Source organism: Sminthopsis crassicaudata, chromosome 1 (genome assembly GCF_048593235.1).
Source record: "Sminthopsis crassicaudata isolate SCR6 chromosome 1, ASM4859323v1, whole genome shotgun sequence".
NCBI classification, from domain to species: Eukaryota; Metazoa; Chordata; class Mammalia; order Dasyuromorphia; family Dasyuridae; genus Sminthopsis; species Sminthopsis crassicaudata.
In genome coordinates, this window is record NC_133617.1 from 37,220,214 (window position 1) to 37,233,898 (window position 13,685).

Genomic DNA, 13,685 nt, shown 5'->3' on the forward strand with positions numbered 1-13,685 from the left:
TTCGTGAATTATTGGCTTGGTGTAAATGGGAATCGTACTGTGGCTAGAGCGCTATAATATTAAATAGGACAAGAGAATTCTCCATAATACTGTTATCCCTAGGATTCTGAGTGCAGTCTTATAACTAACCAGTAACAATAAATGGACTTCCATCCTTAAATATACCTGTAAATACATCTCTGAACTCTAATAATGACAGTGCAAAATGAAATTGCCCTAGCATTTTCCTTTGTTATTAGACAAGCGCCTTGGTGGAGGGTGATGCTCTGGGGTTACATATGAAAGTTGAGTAAAACCTGATAACTGGGAATTGGGAAAATAAAGATGATTTCTATTAATTTCCATGAAGAGTTCTTTTAGTCATATCAATTAGATAGTATCACCAAAATTCCTCTATTCATAATTCCACATCACATTTCATATCCAGATTTAATATTATAACTACTGCCACAAGAATATGAAAGAATATATTAATTTAAGGTGTCCACCAAAAAAAGTTAAAGTCTTCCATGTTTAATTATTACCATGTTCACTCAATAAAATGTCTCATAAGGGCCTATATACAAAGCATATACTTAAATAAGGGAACAAAATAAATATTTATATAGTACCTACTAGTGCTATATTAAATGCTTTTCACAAACAATTTCTCACTTCTTCACAACAACCCTTCAAGGTATTTCTTATATAGATGCAAAATCAAAGTGAAATTAAGGGTTCAAGGTCACACAGCAAATAAGTTATGCAGTTAAACCTGGCCTATTTTGAATAATAGATTTTAACATTTTCTATTTAGCATGCTCTTCCCATGACCACATCAAAGTCTTCTGATTTCTTTGCTTCATTTCTGTAAGCATTTTTCATTCTTCAAGAATGGTTGAGTTTGGTCAGGAGCTGAAAATGTTCAGGAGAATGGTAGATGGAATACTAGAAAAGAGAAAAATTTAAGAATAGTATAAATGACATTGTTTTCTTTCTTTTTTTTTAATCAGATGGTTTATGTACCTGTGTGTAACAAGAAAGGCTGGGGTGGCACATCATGTGCAGACATGTGAATACTCATTCATCACATACATGAATCAGAAGCATCTTTTTCTTTTTATACTTTTATTACAGAATTGAAAAATAATTGGAATTGGAAGAGACTCAGCAATCATTTATTTTAACCATATGTAGAAAAACATCATCATGATGACAGTGGAGATGGATAGCAAGCAATGATAAGTCATACCTCAACCACAATCACTTTTAAAATGCCCTAAAATTAATTGTAAACTATGGAAGACAATTAAGGCAATATCTTTGGATATCCAGGGAAGTGAAAGAATTATGAGAGATTATAGTGTTTATGGGATATAAAAGTAACCTGAATTGCAAGTGACACAGTATTGAAAAGCAAGTCACTTTGTTGAGGACAATAATAATGCTTTGAAAAGTAAAAATAATTTTCTTACCAATTTTGATGAGATAAAGTTAGGGGAAAAGGAGAAAGAAAAGAGAAAAAGACTTTGAGTTTTAAAAAGTTGAAGAATTTCATGCAGGTAACTTAGATGACTATGGACCAGTAAAGTAGGTCAGAAGTTGAAAATGGAGAGGAAAAATGTGGGACAAATTGAAGAAAATTTGAAAAATGCTCTCTGGGTCTAGATATTGATCCAAATTCTATTTCTTAATTATATCATAAGCTAGTTCACAAATAATTAAAGAGATTGTAAAAGAATTAAGGAGTATTAAGGAAGAACAATGAAGATTAAGAAATAGAATATGAAAAGGCAGACTCAAATAATGTAAGATAAAGTAATAAAAGTTAGGAACAATTGAGAGTTAAGTAATTGGTGGAGTCAGCAAATTGGTGAGACAAAGAGGGGACTGATGAAAGGCTAAAGGGAAGGTGAGCAAGTATCTGGTACATAAGTAGTTAATAAATGCTTATCTATCTGTCTATGTATTCCTGTCTTTATCTCTCTATCAAATAGCTATCTTGTAATAAAGTGGTATGTTTTTTTCCTGGTGCATGTATCCAAGACTTCAGACACTCTTTGCAATGTCATCATAATTGATAACTACTCACTTGTGGTTGGAATACTAAAACTTCCAGAGAGAAGTATTTTTTTTTTAATGTTAGAAGTAATAATGAAATCTTGAGCAAGAACCTTAACATAATAAGGGAAAATGTTGCATTTTCTCATTGCTTTTCATTGAAACCAAATGATGGAAAAGAGACAAAAATAGGAAGTAACAGGGTGTCTAACAACAGGATTTGGATTTATGGATCACAATTTAAAATATGAAGTTGACAGATTTTTTTTCTTTTTTTGCCAGTGATGAAGTGTATCTTTTAAAGAATGATATGAATATAATTGCCAAGTGTCATACAAATAATGAGAGAAGAATCCCTATGTGTATCTTCTTTTTTTTTTTTTTCTATGTATATCTTCAAATTTGCATAATCTAGAGATTGGCAGCAAAGAAGGAAGAAGAATAACACCTAAAATGCTCAGAAATTCTCAATAGGAAAAAAAGCATTCAAGAAAAGAATCACAGAAAAAATAGTTTCAAGTATCTATACACAGATGCCCAAAGTTAGGAAACTAAGAAGGACCAATAGATTCTATCCTATGGGGCTAAATTCAGTCTTAAAGGAATCACTTAAAGGAATCTCAGTGATTTCTTTAAGATCGAATTTAGCCCCATAGGGGCTTTTTTTGTTCCCAATGGGACAAAAAACGAACAAAAAAAAAAAAACATTACTGTGGTATAGCTCTGTATAGAATGTTATCCAAAAGTAAGCAAAAAAGGAAGGGATGGCAAATTATATTAAGTAGATATACTTATATGAAGAAATAAAAGGAACTAGTGAGGTTCCAGAAGGATAACAGAATAAATAAATGCAATAGAGAGAGGATTTGGGTGAAGGTCAATGGAAGGGAAATGGGATTTATCATTGAAGTATACTATAAAGCATAACTGGGAGGAGCTGGGTGATGCAGTGGATATACTACCAGGTTTTTAATAAGGAAGACTCACCTTCTTAGTTCAAATCTGGGTTCAGACACTTACTAGCTGGGTGACTTTGGGTAAGTAACTTAACCCCATTTGCCTCAGTTAACTCATTTGTAAAAATGATCTGGTGAAGAGAAATGGCAAATCACCTAAGTATTTTTGTCAAGAAACCCCAAATGTGATCATGAAGAGTCAGCATGACTGAAATGATTGAATTAAGTAGAACACCTGTTAGATGAAGAATTTGGGAAATAGATCATAGACTTGATCTGTCTTTCTCTGTCTCTCTGACTCTGTTTCTGTCTCTCTGCTTTTGTTTCCACCTCTGTTGTTGTTTTTTTTTCTTTCCCTCTTACCTTTAATTCCCCCAAAGCAGAATGATGAATAACTTTTTGAATTTCCTAGTGATAATTTGTCCCTCAAAAAGTAGAGGGAACAATTTTTGCTCTTTAGTCATGGCTAACTCTTCATGGCCCTATGAACCATACTGTTCTTGGCAAAAATAGCAGAATAGTTTGCTGTTTAACAGATCAAGATAAATAAAGATCGATTTACCTATGGTCACACAGCTAATAAATTTTTGAGGTCACATTTCAACTTAGGTCTTCCTGACTATAGCCATAGCACTTTATCCATTGAGCCATCTAGCTGACTACTAACAGAGGTTAAATGACTTGCCCAAAGTCATCGTTAATAAGTGTCTGTGGTCAGATTTTAATTCAGGAAGGTAACAAAAGGAAATTCAATTACACATTTTATTTATGCTAATAATTAGGAACTGGTTATTGGAGTGGCATAGACTGGCATATACATGGCTTTGGGAGGAAATATTTCAAAGGGTTTAAAGGAAAGAAAAGCAGGATCATACAGACAAAAATAATTTGATGAAAGTCAACCCATAAAGGATAGGAAAAGCTCAACAATGAAATCTGGAAAACATGAAGGAAAAAAATTCTAATGGAAAAATGCAATCTTAACTAGATTTAGGATAAGAGAGAACCCTACAGGACACCAAATTTAATTCTTTAATTTACATAATAAAAACTAAGGCCCAGGGAGATATTTGTGACTTCTACTTAAGGTCATTCAACTGGTTAGTCATCCTCATCTATATCTTGCCACTGGACCAGGATGGCTCTGAAGAAGAAAGAGAACTGGTGACTTAGCATAGTCTTCCCTCACTTAAATCCAGTTTACTTGCATGCCGTAGCATCAACTTTGATACTATGGTCCTTTTCGAATATGAAATATAAAAAAGAACAACAGGAACAACAACTAGTAAGTATCAGAAGTGGGATTTGAAACTACATATATCTTTACCATTGGGGCAAAGCAAAATCAAATTTGTAAATTCTTTGGCATAGGCTTTACATTCTGTCTTACTGATTATGTAATTTTATAACCTTGATTATCTTGAAGAAAATATGTCTAAGAATTTGGATATTGTTAGCAAATGGTACAGGACTTGACTCCAGCTGGCACATAGCAGTCTTAAGAGATCGTTTGTATCTGTAATTCATTTATAGGTATTCTAGATTTATCCCTCAAACTCTAAAAAGGGCATCTGATTGTGGGGAAAATTTTTTTCCTCTGTGCTTGGAATATAAGCACCAATAAAGTCAATAGGTGAATTTTTGAACCTGCATGATTCTCTGCATACCAAAAGAAAAAAAAAAACAGATTAAATATGTCATGATGTATTGATCAGAAAGATCCAGCAGTACCTCATTAATCAGAGGCTAGAAGGTCACAAGTACACTAGCTAATTCAAAGGGCATGATCAGGTATTCATAATGTCCAAACTGGGTCCAATAGACTTTTCAATTCATTTCCAGCCCTAATTCTAAGAAACCATTTTTTCTTAAAAATACACCTTGTTACAGATCCATATTTGCTGAACTCTAGCCAAAATATTCAAGATCAATGAACCCAGCTAGCAGTTACAAATAGCTGTTTTGTTTAGCCTGTGGTAATTAATTCAGTGGACGACTCACCTCCTTTCTTGAGGACAAATATAAGAGAAGTCTTCACTGATTCATGAGACTGTTCAATAAAAACTTTCTTTATATTCATTGTGTTTTTGTCCTAAGAATTTGCATCTCCCACTCTTTCTACAACTTAATACATTCTTATTGGGAGAATGAGCTATATAGGAGGCTTATGATCCAATAAGCATCATGGAACTAACCCATCAACCATTTCCTGGAGGGTTTTATTATTCACAGAATCACACAATCTGAGAGTCAGAAGCCATCTAGTTTAATCCCTTCCACAGCAGCATAATATAAAAACTAAAGGCCATCTAGTCTCTTCTTAAAGACCTTCCAGGAAGAGGAATTTATCATCTTTTGAGGAAAGCTAATCTATTTTGGGATAATACTTATTGTTACAGAGTTACTCCTAATATATACCCTAAATTTGCTTCTTTACAGCTTTTGCACAACGTGTCTTGTGCTGTCCACTCTGGACAACAGATGAAAACAAATCTTTCTTCCATCAATTATCTTTGTATATTTGATTACAGTTTTCATGTTCCTTCTGAATATTTTTTTCTTCAGACTAAACATTTCTAATCTCAACTCCTCTTTATATTGTATGTACTAAGGGCCCTTCACCATTTTGTTCACCCTTGTTTGGCCTCTCTCCAGCTAACAGAGGTCTTTCCTAAAATGTTGTACTCTCACTTGAACATAATATTCCCAATGAAGTCTAGTGAGATACACTATAATAGAATTACCTTATTTTCTTAATGAACAACTTGCATAAATGACTAAATGCAAGCTCATAGAAGTTTATAGATGATAGACAACTGGGAGTGACAACTAATGTAGTGAATAGCAGAGTCAGGACCCCAAAATATTTTGACAGGCTAGAGTATTAGATTGAACATAATAAGATGAAATCCAAGACAGATATATTTAAAGTCTTACATCTGGTTATAAATTATCAGCTTCACAAGTACAAAATGGGGGAAGTTGGTTAGACATCATTATCAGAAAAAAAAAAGATATAGGGGATATCATGTGCTACAACTTGTATATGTTAGCAATATGATGTGGTGGAAAAAATGTTAATATGATCTTGTGTTACCTTCAGAGGTGCAGCTTTCTGGGATAAGGGAGAAAGGAACACAATTTATTAAATGCCTACTATGTGCCAGACACCCTGCTGAGTAATTTTACAAATATCTCATTTGAATAAGGAGTTGATTGATTGTTCCTCAATTTTTCACCCCGATATAACTTATCCAGAGTATTATATTCAGTTCTAAGCACCACAGTTTTAAGAAATCAAAGTTATGAAAAATAAGAAGTCTAAAAAGTTAAACCTAGGAGTTCAATCATGATGCTGAATGGTCTTGTGTCAATGTCACATGAAGAGCATCTGAAGGAAATTGTTGGGATTACTAGGTGAGAACTGAGGTTGTCTGGATGGTGACAAGGTGAGAATTCAGGTTTTCTGGACAATTACAAGGTGAGAACTCAGGTTGACTTGATAGAGGGGGCAAGCTCATTGGCTGGGGTGGTTCTTCCCAGAAGCCCTTGCATTATCCCACGCCCATTCTCTGGGAGGATAAAAAGAGACAGCAATGGGCACAGAGGGCAGATCGGCCTGGAGAAGGATAAGAGCTGGAGGAGATTCAAGAAGAAAGACTCTCTGCATTACATCAGGCCTGACGGGACTCTCTGCAGGAAGGGAAGTCACTTCTAAGGACAAGAGTTAACAGCAACTGCCTGGAGACAACGGTTCATTACAGGAAGAAGAATCTGTCTGAGAGATTTGAGTAGACACAGCAGATCTCTTCCCAGAGAGTGATCCGGCAGCTTCTGGAGACGACAGCTCGTTACAGGAAATGGATATTATTATTAGTCTGGAGAATAAAAGATTAAAGGAAGAAGAACAATACCTTTGCTCAATAATTTGAAGGAATGTTGTGTGTAAAAGGGATTCTTAGACTTCTTTTGATTTAAAGTGAGGAACCAGGAGCAATGGGGAGGAGTTTCAGGATCAGATATGAAACCTAGGCTGTATCTCAATTTCCTTTTCCTCACACATTTAATCTTTTGGTAAACTCAAACCCTATTCTGGGGAAGATACCAAGCATGTTATAGACTCTGGAAAGAGACTCATGGAATTGTCATGGCTACTGTCTTTACAACTTCCTGCTTTTCCATAAGTTCAGCCCATTAGACTTAATAAAATGAAAAAAAGAAAGTAAATAAAAGATAACTAGAGATATTCTGGGTGGTAGAAGAGGGGGAAAAATGTTGGGTTGGGAGTCCTTTCCTAAAGATGGCTTGAATGTAACCAGCTCCTGAGCACTAGATTGGGAGAATCAGAAATAACTGGTTTCCAGTTTTGTCATTATTAAATTAAATAATTTTAAGTTGCTTAATTTCCATGGATCACCATTTTTACTCAGCTTTTGAAAATACTTTTAAGTAGTCCTGCCTCTCATTATTATTAAGTGATAAAAATGCCACAAAAAGTTGGAATGATTTCTAATGGGGGAAAAAATTAAACAATTATTCAAATGGAAAGTTTTGTTATGATGCTTGTCTACTTTTACAGTAGACAGCAAGCCATTGTGATGCTAAGTAAGATAAACTGAATGGTGGATGCCTTGCAAATAATTTGCAAGACATTCAGATTTTGAAAGTTTGACCTTGTTGACACAAAAACAGAAAAAGGCAGCAGATTTAGTTCCCATTTGGGTACTAGTGTAATGCCGGAGAAACTGAGGCAAGATAGAGGTTAGAGAGGTTTTTTTTAATATTTTATTAATTGGAGAGTTTAATTGACTGGACAATTCTCTCGTCTCAAAGTATCCAGTAATGAATGGGGGAAGGATAAACACTTTTATAGCTCTTCAGACAAAGGAAAGGAAAAAGAGCGGGAAAATTAGAAGCCTTTTCAGGATGGGGGGGGGGAGTTGTAAATTTTTCCTAAAAGCCAGAGTCAGGATGTTTGAATAACAGAAGTAAAGATGTCAGTGAAGTATCCGAGATAGTCTTATCTTTTGGAATATTTTAGAGGGGCAGTGTCATAAATTCTTGGGGGCAGAAGGAGCTAGAAGTCAGGAAGTTTGATCTGCTGCTCATCTCCCATTGACAATTTATAACCTTAGAGCAAATGGTCCTCAGTCTTAATGAACCAGGGTGGGATTTACGACTTAGGGGATTGAGGCAGAACAGATAAAGAAACTGAGATAGAACAATTCAGGGAAACTCAGTCAGGACAACGAGGGAAACTAGTGCAGGGAAACTGAGGTAGAATGGCTCAAGGAGACTGTGGCATAACACTAGTTTGTTTACTCTGCTTAACTGATCAGAGATAATAGTCCTAATGTTTTAGCTATAAATGATAACCTTGATTTGGACTGTGTCCTAGTCATAAAGCAAAGGAGAATAGCAAGAAAGAGTATAACAAGTACATAAATCTCCTCCTCAAAAGAGAAAAAATAAAAGAGGTGTTGAACTTGTGAAGTGGAATGCAGTGAATGATTTTTGAGGATGGCAGTAATTAATTTAGTTTAATGGCACTTTCAAAGGAGACAGGTCCCATTCATTCCCTCATGTATGGATAATATTCTAGGGGAGTCTATACATAGAGCATAAACACATTCTGCTTAACATTCTTAATTATTTTTGAGAAAACATGATGTTAGAGGAAGTAACATTATAAGGGATATTTCATTATATAGGGTAACTTAGTGCATCAGGACTGGAGTCAGCAAGGCACATCTTCCTGAGTTCAAATCTAACTTCAGACACATACTAGCTATGTGATCCTAAGCAAGTTACTTAGTCCTATTTGCCTCAGTTTCCTCACAAATAAAATGGGGTTGAATGAGATGAGGTGAGATCTTTCAAGACAGTTGTGAAAATCGAGTAAGGCTTCATCTACTTCAGAGTTCGAGTAGGCCTGAAGGACTCTGAAGGGCATTGCCTTGCCCTCCTATGACATCTCCCTATTTCATCCAAATATGGGCAACTATGTACTTATTGGTCAAGTTCAATTTCATGGGTAGATCTCGTGTTTAGAATGTAAGACTCTCAGCCAATGAGGATGAGGGTCAGTGGTGGGAGGGGGCGTTTTGCGTTAGGGATTAAAGGTGCTGTCCTGCCCACAGGAGGCGCTTCCTCTCTTCGATAGTCTACTCGAAGAGTGGGACGCCCTTCTCGCGAGAATGTACAATAAACTTTGCTTTTCTCTAGAGCTCTCTCCAGCTTTTTTATTAAATGGTGACCCTTCACCATTTCCGTACCACACAGTTTGGGGGCTCGTCCGAGATCCTTTACTCGGTGAGTAAGTGAACTCCTGGGTGCTAGTGGGATGGCGCCCTGCCTTGATTTAGGCAGCCCGCCAGCTTCCAGGGGCTTCTCCTTGCTCCCTGACGTAGAGTGGACCCGAAGTGGAGAAACTCAGAGAAAAGCAACGGAAACTCCGCGGTGAAAATCCCAACCGGTTGGTGGAGGACAGATCAGTCAAGAAATTTGCTGCGCAGCAACCCAGTGGAGGTAAGCGTCCTGTGAAGCCCCTTTCAGTCTAGTTATAGATTCTGGAGGGGGCTGTAGACGGTAGACAGGAAGAGAGCTAGGCCTTCCTGGGTGACTGGGTTAACTGGTGACAGTTAGCGTGTTTGGGCGTTTAGGAGTCTGTTAAACTCCTTCCAAATTCAATGGGTGTGGCCTAGTCCCAGCCAGCCCTCGCGGAGAGAAATGAGAAAAATATCAGAAAATACCGGTAGATATTCCCTTGGGAGATAAATTAAGTAATTGGAACAAACTGCCAAAATATGAGGAAAAATAAAAAGCAAGAAAAAGATGATAAGGTATTGTTGTTTTGTTGCAGACTGGTGGTGCCAAAAGGATTAAATGGTACCTGAAAGGAAGGACCTGAGAGGATTTAATTCCATTAGCCCTTCCAGGGGCCTTTGGGCCGGGAGGAGAACTAGGTCTTTTGAAGCAGGGGTCGTTTCAGCTGACCAGAAATACCTGTTAGTAGATCCCATTTGGGATCAGAAACCCTGTACACGGGGAAGTATGTGGGATTGAGCCAGTGAAGATGGTGGCTTCCTTCCTCTTCCTCCCACGTGTCCTGACTGCAGCAGGGCCACGGGGGCCGGGGGAAAGAAACCGCTATTTAGTGAAATTCATTGTTTTAAATATGATAGCAAAGTAGTTTTATATTATTGGGAATTAAAGCTGTGATTGGGATTTTAAGTTAAAACATAGGTTTTTAAAACAATGCTGGTAGCTTACTTAGGGGAGGTTGTGGTTGTATCTCCCTACTTCGATGGTATGTTTGCTAGAGGTAATTGGGTAATTTGTAACTGAGCTATGCCTTAAGTGTTTGTCAGCTCTGTTGGGCATGTACTAAGTTTTATGAAATTTGGGTCAGTTACGTGCAAACATTGAAGTGTAAAGTTTAAAAATATATACATATATATTTACTTAAAGGCGGGACAGGAAAGATTGATTTGTAAAAGTAATTAATAGTTTAAATGGAGCTATGATATATTGGGTCGGGAAGCATGGTGGTGTGGGGGAAGGGTGACCACGTGGAGAGGTCCCTCCCATTAAGTATAGTGGGGTTTTTTGTGCACCTCCTTGCTGATTTAGATATTAATTATTTCTACTGTTTAAAGGAAAAGCCTACATTTATATGGTGTTGATAACTGAATGTTTTATTTTTATTTTTCAAGTCTATAACTGTTCTAAGGAGTTGGAACTGAAGTTTTCTGAAAACAAGTTATTCAATATTTATTTACATGCATGATAGTCTCCTTGTTTAAAGATTATTTTAATCTGATCTGATAATTTGATAGGGTTATTTGCAAAAATTTTAATCCTGCTTCCTTTTTGTCCCCTGGAGAACAGAACTATTGCTGTATAAAACTGTATGACTATTGCTATTTTGGGAAATTTACTAGTCTGTTGTGTATAATCTGATAATTTCTGTAAACAGGGGGGGGAAGGGAAACTGAGATTTCAACTGGTCAGAAAATTGGGAGAAACTGATGTCTTATTTCAGTTCAGGCCGAATTGGAAACTACTTACTCTTTGCTTACCTCATCATTTTGGTTCCCTGATGAAGGACCTCGAAAACTAGACATAATTTGGGTACTGAATGGAACTCTGGAAAAGGTAAAAGATTTTTTTCTTTTTTGCAGCGGACATTCAGGCTGCTTCTGGCCTGGATCGTTGTTAGAGCTCTATGCTCGGCACAATTCTTTTAAGAATTGCTGCGATTGACGAAAGGTCTCCTTTTGTCTCGCTCTCTTGTCTCTACAGATAAGGGAGAGGCTGCAAAAAGTTGAAAAAGTTCTTTACCTGTCCACTAGCTAGACACACCTGATTTTAGCAGATGCGGGGTTTGGAGAAGGCTGCAGAGACAAAAGGCCTTTACAGGGGACTCTAGCTGAAAATTTGCTAGACTATGATTGGTTAGCTTATGTTTTAACTTTGAATTATTGTCCTGACTCAGTCCTGCCTCAGTTTCCTTGCCTCTTAGTTCTGCAAACCCCCCCCCCTGCCTCTTTATCAGAATACTTGATAAGACCTTATGTTTCAGAATAGCAGAATGTCTCTCCCATTACAAGTTAATGGGAATCTCTTATCAAAACTTCTTGAATTCTCTTGTGTGTCATTAGACATTCTGTATATGATTGTATTTGCATTGGATGTTTTTAAAAACAAACTGATTTGTATGAATAATGTTCACTTATGAAAGATCTACTTGGATATAAACTCATTGGGACAAATTCCTTATTGTTATCAACACAAGGTTATGATAAATATTTGTTTAGAATTTATGTATGGTTCTTCTAGGATGGTAAATGGGAAAAGAAATGGGTTTGTTAGAACTTCCACTGTTACCAAGGGCAGTCTACCTGCCCATTGGTCTGCTCAAACTTGTGAATTGCTGTGAATTGTATGCTTTAAATCAAGCGTTAAAATTATTGCGTGACCAAGATGGGAATATATATATACTGATTCTAAATATGCCTGGGGTGTGGTGCATGTATTTGGGAGGATTGGATTTGTAAACAGTAAAGGTAAAGAACTGGTTCATCATACACTAGTCAGAGAGATACTAGAAAATATTCTGATTCCTAGGAATATAGCAGTAATACATGTAAAGAGACATCAGATGGGAAATTCTTTTGAGGTAAGGGGAAATAGATTAGCAGACCGGGAGGCCAAGGGAGCCGGAGATCAGGAAATCTCTCATATAATGGCTTGATACCTGTACTTCCCCCTAGTCTACCCTCTCCCAGTTTTACTCAGGAGGAAAAAGAGAAAGCCTCAACTCTCGGAGCAGTTGAGAACTCGGAAGGATGATGGCTCTTACCTGACGGCAGAGAGGTACTGACCAAAGCAAGTATGAGGCAAGTCCTTCAGCAACTGCACCAGGGCAGTCATTGGGATGTCCAAAACCTGTGTGATGCTATACTGACAAGGTATGTTTCCCCCGGCCTATATACTATGGCTCGACAACTGGTGGACGGTTGTCTTGTTTGTCGAAGGACTAACAGGGCTGCCCAACGCCAGTTTCCAAAAGGGGGACGACCTCCTGGAATCAGACTATTCCAAAGCATCCAGGTGGACTTTACTGAGCTGCCACCAGTGGGTCGAGTTCTTGCTGGTCATAGTGGACCATCTGACCTCATGGGTGAAGGCATTCCCGTCAGGCTGAGTAACTGCCTCGACAGTAAGTAAGGTCTTATTAGAACAAATTATTCCTAGGTACGGAATGGTGGAGAGGATAGACTCGGGTCAGGGAACACATTTTTCTGCCCAGGTATTGCAGAATCTGATTAGGGCCTTAGAAATCACTTGGGATCTCCATACCCCTTGGCATCCTCCCTCTTCTGGGAAAGTAGAAAGGATGAACCAAGAAATAAAACGGCAGTTGACTAAGTTTTCTTTAGAGACCCAACTACCTTGGACGAAATGCCTTCCTCTCGCTCTGGTTAGAATCAGGACCAAGCCACGTAGAGATATTGGGCTTTCACCTTATGAATTATTGTATGGTCATGCTTTCCAGGCTCTCCCTATCCTAAGGGAGACTGGGACCCTATTTTAGAAACTAAGGATTTGTTTGTTAAGAGATGTTAAATCATTGCTGGAACATTTGCAAGGACAAACAAAAAGGGCTAATAGCTCAGACTCCTCCTCTAGGTTTCCCTGTTCATAGAATTCAGGTTGGTGATTGGGTGCTGATCCAAGAAGCTGACTCCGTGCTGGGACGGACCCTACCAAGTGATACTGACTTCAGATACTGCGATTCGCACTCAGGAACGAGGCTGGACACACCACACCAGGACAAAAGGACCTGTGGCGCCACCTTTATCAGAGTGGACAGTTGAAGACAGGGGAGACCTCCAATTACATAAGAGGAGGGGACCTCCACTGAATGGGAATTGTAACTGTATGACTTTTCTTACTTTGGGTCTCTTTGCCTGTTTGTGATTTGATATATTTTCCTTTGGGAAGTTCACCTTAACTTCACGGTGTTATAATAGTTGAACATTATGAGGCTCTCCCTAAGCTTTGGGTTTATCTATTTCCTTATGACCTTCTAGAGATGAGAACCAATTTCTCCTGCTCATGCAGAATATAGGGAGGACATTTAACTTATCAAATTGTTGGATCTGTGGTGGATCCCAACAATTG

General features: G+C 37.6%; 1 non-coding gene across 1 annotated transcript; it reads right to left on the minus strand.

Moving 5' to 3' along the window:
* Window positions 1–986: 986 nt before the first annotated feature.
* On the minus strand, window positions 987–1,089 carry LOC141552408 (small nucleolar RNA U13). Its single transcript, XR_012485197.1, has one exon. It is a non-coding gene; the product is annotated as a small nucleolar RNA U13 (small nucleolar RNA).
* Window positions 1,090–13,685: the final 12,596 nt, after the last annotated feature.